Source organism: Ricinus communis, chromosome 2 (genome assembly GCF_019578655.1).
Source record: "Ricinus communis isolate WT05 ecotype wild-type chromosome 2, ASM1957865v1, whole genome shotgun sequence".
NCBI lineage: Eukaryota > Viridiplantae > Streptophyta > Magnoliopsida > Malpighiales > Euphorbiaceae > Ricinus > Ricinus communis.
This window is the reverse complement of record NC_063257.1, coordinates 15,191,534-15,199,247: the sequence shown is the minus strand read 5'-3', so window position 1 is coordinate 15,199,247 and position 7,714 is coordinate 15,191,534.

Genomic DNA, 7,714 nt, shown 5'->3' with positions numbered 1-7,714 from the left:
CATTTTCTTAGTTTTAGTTTTCATATATCATTTAATTCTCATTTTGAATTTACTATTTGTATTTTGATTTCGGCTCTGTAGAGGGGCCTTGCAGATTTTCCTCACATTTTCGATGGATGATCGGGGTAGTCTTCACTAGATTTTCTTTCATTTTCTACATTTATTTACTTTTTTTTATACATGTTATGTACTTGAATTTATTGCTTCAACTTCTTTGCTTGTACATCCCATGCGGGTACCACTTCATTTTATACTAAGGACATTGTGTTCTTCAGTGTAAATTAGTAAAGCGTATATTCCTTTCTCTTTCTTTTGATTTTCTTTTGGATGTGTAGAAATTGCTATCGGTGATGATGTATATTGTTAGGATGTTAAGATACTATGTTTTATGCACTTAAGTTGTATGCTATTTTTAAAGGTGATTGTGATTTAATTTATAGAATTGTAGTTACTTTTCTTTGTTGTTCATTGTCCTTGGAAACGATTAATGGTGTTTAATACATCAACTCTCTGTCGGGTTAAACGGTGTTACTTAATTGTTTCTTAAGTTGTTGAATTGTAACTTAGAATCTGATTATGTCATACACATGTATTTCTTAAGTGATGATCGATTAATGATGTTGAGAACCAATTACAATTAATGCCACACTCGAATGTGAGATTTTGAGCCATTTTGAGCATTCCTTATACATTTGTTCTTTATATTTCTTGTTTCAATGTGCATTGTATTTGGCTTTGCTTCTAGAACTTGCTCTGTAATGCTTGTTAAGGTTACATGAATTTGTGAATACCATGAGATGATCTGGGCAACTTAGGATTCACCACATTTGGCAGCCTACCTTTGTGTTTCCATTAGTTAGCCATGTTTGAGCCTTTACCCATTTTCTTCATCTTTACACTCACTTTACATCTTAGCCATTTTCTTTCTTTTACCTTTATCTTTGGAATTTTTATGATTTGCTCACTCTTATTTGGGATTAAAATGCCATTTGCTATATTGGTAATTTCACTAAGTTCTTTTTGATATTTTAGATGCTCTCTTTAATCAAACTGTATTTTTGCTCTTTCATTCAATTGTATCGCGATAGTTCTCTTATAAAACTAGTCTAGTTTAGTTAAAAAAAACAAAATAAAACAACAAAACAATAAAATTCCTTATTTCTTTATCTCTTTATTGGATTGATAGTATTTCCAAGCGTTATTCTACAAATTTAGGATTTTAGTGAATATTTTTGGCATTTAATCCTTTGAGCATACCTTGTTGTTTATTGCAAGAATTTCCGGCATTTTCACACTTCTTTCCCAAATCTCCATCACAGTTACCTTAGCCTCATTACAACCAGTAAAGACCTTGATTTTGGTATTCATTTATTACGCACTAGCGAACATAGGATTATGAGCAAACTTATAGTAAGCGGGTTTTCTACATTTGCATTAAAGGGATTTGTTTCTTACCTTATACACTTTGAGTGACTTGAGTGATCCTATTAGGCATTTGTTTTTATGTTTGTTATTGAGTTGTTGTTTAAGTTATTTATGCATTGATATTATCTCTATTCTATGTTGATAATTTGTTGACTTATGATTAAGTTCTTTTGAGATGTGTTGAATACTATTTGTTGTGTGGCCTAGGTAAGGGCATGAACTTTGAGGACTTACTTCTTGCATTTTATGAGTTGAGTTATTAATTGCTTAAGCACAAGCTTAAGTGTGGGGTGATTTGATGTGCATAGTTTTACTCATGTTTACTTGCATATTATTGTGCATTTTCTTAGCATTTATTGTGTATTTATTCGAAGATCACCGTGTTTTATGTCCTTTTGTATTCTAGGAGATTTTATAGGTCATCATTAGTGTTTGAGTAATTTTAGATCAATTAGGGTGAAAGCAAGCGTGTCGAGCCGTTTGAACTTGGGTTAACTTTTGGGAAGTCAACAAGGCCGGTGTTGGGCCGTCTGATTCCGAGCCATGTGGCTTAAGCACTTTGAAGCAACACAATTTTCAAGGGTAACCGCCCAGTGACTGCAGGTGTTGGTTAGGGGCAAAACACCCATGTTAGGATCGAAAACCTGACCATGTCGGTGACACGGGCTAGAACACGCGCAGATTGATTCAATTTATTTTGCCATTTGGAGACCAACAGTCAGAACATGGCCGTGTTGAGGAGCAGTGAGAACACACATATTTTGGCATAGTATAAATTGAGCGAGCCGAAAAAGAAAGGAAATCGATGATTTTGACTCTTTGTCTTCCACGGAATTTTGCTATCACGCGTTTTAGACATTTCAAGGAGGATCCCGGAGGTGATTCCACCTTTTACGTCGGTTGTGACTCTTGGGATTGGATTGAAGATTGAAGAGGATTTTGGAGCGGATGAAAAGGTAATTCTATAAATCATTTGCGGTCGGATCAAGGCTTTGAAATTGTTCATCCAATCTAGGAAAAGGGTGTATATATTTCAATTTCTTTATTCTTTCATTGTAATTGAATTGACATGAACATGTGCGGCTAGATTAGTGAACCCGTTGGGGTTCCTTACTATGTTAGCTTTGTAATGAATTCTTAAGATTATTTGAGTTTCTTTTCTTGTATTCTTTTGCAATTAATAATGAAATTCTAGTTTATGTTACATTGAATGCATTGATTCTTGTTCATAGAATAGAATTCTTTTAGCAATTGAGAAATTCTAATTGAGTTTGGAAATTTGGTTGCAAACAAGTTAATCTTCAACTTAGAGATAAGGTTAATTAATTTGTCGATTAAATTAACAAAGCTTAATAGAGGTGGATTAAAGCTTAAGGCTAACTTAATAATCAATTCTTAGAAAGAGATTCCAACTTTAGGTTCTTAGGTTTAGGAATTTGGTTGTCTCGAGAGGAAAGAATTGACTTAGAATCCATCCACGGTAAGCATAATCGAGACTCAACAATCGTTATCCTTTGTTTGGTTGCTAACTAGTCTAGGTCCTCTATGGTTTGCTTTCTTGTCTTGATTATTCTCTTTATCATTCCCATTCTTGCATTACACTTAGAATTTAGTTTTTAGTCATTAGTAAATTTAGAAACCTCCATTATTAATTTTAGGCTAGATAACGAATAAAGTAGTAACTACAGGATTTCATTTTCGAGGATATGATATCTTTAATACTTGTCGTTATGCTGGCGCATCGATGGAGTTCCTTTGCCTTAGTTGTGCATTTGCGTAAACCAAGCCATCGTGATTAACTCCACATTGAATTAAAAGGTAATTTCGACTAGATTAAACTCGACCTTAACCTCGGTTCACCGTCCTGCGTCTTGAGACAGGAAATCACGTAACTTTCATCACGGGGTTTTCATAATTCCCTCGGTATGTAGATCCGAAAAATGGGTGGTAATTGGCGACTTAGGCAAAGTTAAGACAATAGCACGCTAAGTTTAAATTTGAAAAGGCGACTTAGGCAAAAGTGAAGGTGTTAAAGAAAAAGGAAAAATAGATATTTGGTTGCATACTGCAGAGAATGAAATTTGCCGATGAAAGTTGATGGATTTTGAACATGTCTAACCCATAATGGTTTTAGCCAAAATCGCTAGAACTCAATTAGCCTCGCTCTCCACTTGGAATGATGCGATAATCGGATATCTCCACCTCGCGAGGAGAAATCAATAAAAATTAGGCATCGAAGCAAAACTAACCATCCTAACCCAACGGTATACCCCTTTCCTTCTTATCAGCAGGACATCAATGAAGGGTGATGTACACACTTGCGAAATAGGAAAGTACCTCAAGCGGGACATGTTGAACAACTCTGCTAGTTTGCCAGTGTCGACTGTTTTCAAATATGTATATCGGGGATTATGGAAAATCGATAATGAAAGTTACTACTTTTCTTGATTCTCGATAGGTCAAGGGCGACCAAGTCCTAATTGGGGTTGTGAATAATCGAACCAAAAATTTTCTGAAATCAATTTGGACTAAATTGTGAGAAAAAATTAAGTTTGAGGAGTGAAATTGAAGATTTTAAAAGTTCAAGGACTAAAATGTAAATTTTTTAAAACTTTTGGCCCCTTGGGGCAATCAGCACTACGTATAGCTGAATCGGTTGCACCGAGCTAATTGGCTCAACATAGAGTTGGTTAGCTATGTAGGTAATCGACTCTGTGTAAAGTCGATTTACTCACATAGTCTCGATTGGTCCCAATTTTGATATTCAACATCGTTTCGTGTGTTTTTTCTATTTAAAATACCAAAATTAATGCATATACAATTTCTAGAACATCTTATTGATAATAATTCAAATTTAAAATGGTTTTAAAGATTTATTTGGTATTTATCGATAAAACACCGACAAATCTAAAATAATTCTTTTTAATTATTGATATCATCGAATTGAGAGCGTATATCAAGAAGACTATCTAGGGTTTCCAAATCATTCTTCTATAAATATAAAGAGAGGCTTTGAGTCTAGGATTAGAAATTCTTAGCAATGATAGCAATTTACAACAACTAAGAATATTACTTTTGGCAACTAATAAAGAATAGCGTAAGTATTAGGCGATTCATCATACTTTCAAAATCACAAACACAAATCCTAAACAATCTGGATTCCTATCCAATATTTGATTCAACCTCCTCCTCATCACGAGACTCGAGGATCTACAATCTGGTGACAACTGAGGGTTCCTAAATCCAACATCATCGGGATCTTCTTTATCCTTTTTATGATTTCGTGTTATTAGAAACATACTAGGGTTTATATATGATTGCTTTAGATGTTATTCTATGTTTTATATGATTTAGATCCATGTTTTTACCATGATTTTGCATGTTTTATCATGTTAAGTTTTTGGGTATTGAAATTGATAATCTTAGGAAGTATTACTTATTGTAAGTAGGCTATTTAATTAATGTGAGTTTCTTTGCCCTAGAAATAATTTATTTTTATGTTATTGCATGTATATTAACTGTTTCTGTGTCTTTTTATGCATGAACCTCGAGAAAATGGGAGTGGAGCTCAAAATTAAGCAAATTCGGCACAGTGGAAACCACAGATCCAATGTACTCAATGCGAGCCGGCAGGCTAAGCATTGAGCCGACCGACTCTATGATATCATCCTTGCTAGTTTTCTTAAAGTTGTCCTATTTTGAGATTTTTGAGCCTTATTATCGTTTTACGCTTTATTTTTGTTTAATTATGTGAATGAATAGCTAATATTTATTGTTTTATTGAAAATTAAAACCTAACACCTAAACATAAACTAAAATTGGACTTTGCATGTAAATTCAGTCCAATAGGTTAAATATTGGTAATTTGGGCCTAAATTAAAATCCATATAAATGTGGTAGGCTTGTGCCATATCTAAAATTAATTAATAGACTCACTTAGAATAGGAAGACCTAATTGGGCCTTAAATGATGATCCACAGGTTAAAAATTTGGTGATCAAAGCAAAAGCTGCAATTGGGCTAGATTAGGTGGGCTTGAGGCATTATTGAAAAGTAAAACTAGGCTAACAAAACATATGGAATTGAGGCAACTAAAATGCACTAGATTTAAGTGGACTTTACATCTTGTGGTGATTAATTGTAGAGGTATAATTGTTGTGTTTATAGGGAATAGCACATTAAACAATAAATTTAAAAATAGGAATACATAAATAAGGAAGTTGGGTTGGAACAATCTCTAGATGTGGCGAAGCTTCATATGAAATCTAGGCATACTCAATTAATAAATATGTTAGAGAATTACAGGTGGCACTCACTTTCTACATGCTAGTTTTGTGACTAGTTAGCATGTTCTGATTAGGTTGAAAAGTTTTGCGATATCGTGATCATTGTATACACTTAAGTGTGTTAAAATCGCTGCTTACGGTGGTAACTCATTAAGGATAAAAGGCGACTTTTAGTGTATCCTTATTTTTAATTTTATTATTTAACGAGTTATTCTTGCATCATTACACCATATTCACATATTATGCTTAGTCCTATAGCTACGATGGCGTCGGTTAGTAGTTACGTGGTTCCACTTGAACCTTAGAGTTCGACCTTTGGATAATCATCATTCACAGTAATAAGTAAGTATCCTTCATCCATAGACCCTTGATTAGGAAGATGAGCAAAGGAATGATATTTTTACTTGTGGGAGCCTTTTATCCTTACTCATGATTCACCCGTGGTAATGGCGTAGTAATCTCTCTAGGAATCCAATTGCTTCATATGTGAGATATTTTTCCTTATAAGTGCTTAAGCCCACATCTTGGAGGCTTTGGCCTAAAACATGTGATTAAACCAAAAATATGCAAGCTTTACACTTACATTGAAAAATATCACCTTGTTTGTTTTAATATGCTTTTAGAGCTTTTGCACGCGCATTGGGACTACAATCCCACATTGATGGCCAGGTCCAAAATCCTAAGGAAAAGCAGACTCACTTTGAGCAGGTGTCTTGGTAATGATAAGGTTGGAAGGATGATTATATAGTACTTTGTGAATCTCTTTATGATTGCTAATCCTTGATCTTGTGCATTATCGTGCATCATGCATACCATGTATATCTTATGTATCATTATAACTCTTTGTTTTGAAGCCATATAGATTCTCCTTTGGGTTGGAAAAGACAAAGAAAGTTGTAAATTTGAAGGATACCAATTTCATTGAAGTTCGGTCAGTGTTAGAGTACAAAAAGACCAAGGCATCAATCTTATGAGCGGGACTAAAGCTATACAGAAATGGCCAATGAGAGAGCTAATGGCGGGATGTCGAGATCCTCGAGAATGCGATTATCGATGACACGAGGGGTGTGATTATGAAAGCTCTAATAACTTTTGTTTGGAATGGCTGCAAACCAAGTCTCGTGGTGCTCAGGTTGCACCTAATGCCTCCACACCATAGGTAATCCCTTGCTACTATTGACCCGATCACTATTCTTTGTTGAAGCTACATTGTTGCCCTGGCTAACTGCTTGCTAATCCAAAGATCTTGCTAGGAGGAATGCGCTAGAACAAGCTAAGAAGGAGATTGCCCTTGCCCATAATAAGGTTGTGATAGACTTGAGTGCAAGGCGACAATCTGAGGATGCTAGAAATCAAGGGTTTAGACTGACTTGACTTTGATGAATTGGTCTTGTGAGTGAAGACAAGCTACATGCTAAGTTGAGAATGCAGAGATGAACAAGTTTAATAGGACTCATGATTCAAAGGTTCATTTGAAAAATTATGTTGCTATCATGGGAACTACTCAGTGAGTAAGATCAATTTTCAAGCTATTTATATTGTCCTTAGAAGGACTCTTTGTGTGCTGGTATCACGGCTTAGAAAGGTTCACTAAACCTGAATTGCGGTTGTGTATAACTCTTTTGTTAGCGATATGACTATAGCACTCATATTGAACTTTCAATAAGAGATCTTGAGTCACTAAGCAAAGTTGAATGAACCCTTCTCTAATTTCTTAACTAGGTGGAGGAATAAAGTTTGGGTTGATGAAAAATAAACCTTTTGAGAAGGACCAAGTTCGTATGGTGGTTGAAAATGTTATTCAGACTTGGTTTGACATATGATGATGCGCTTCAAGTTAAAGAAATTGAGAATGATAATAGGAAAAATGTTGACTGGCGGAAGGATGAATTATCAAGCTAGAGGAGAAAACTCTTGATGTGAATGTTGTCCAAGAACCGAGGAGGTTCTCAATTTCAAGCGACCTCTTGAAAATATTTGAAAGGCGGTGCAAAATGGCACCTT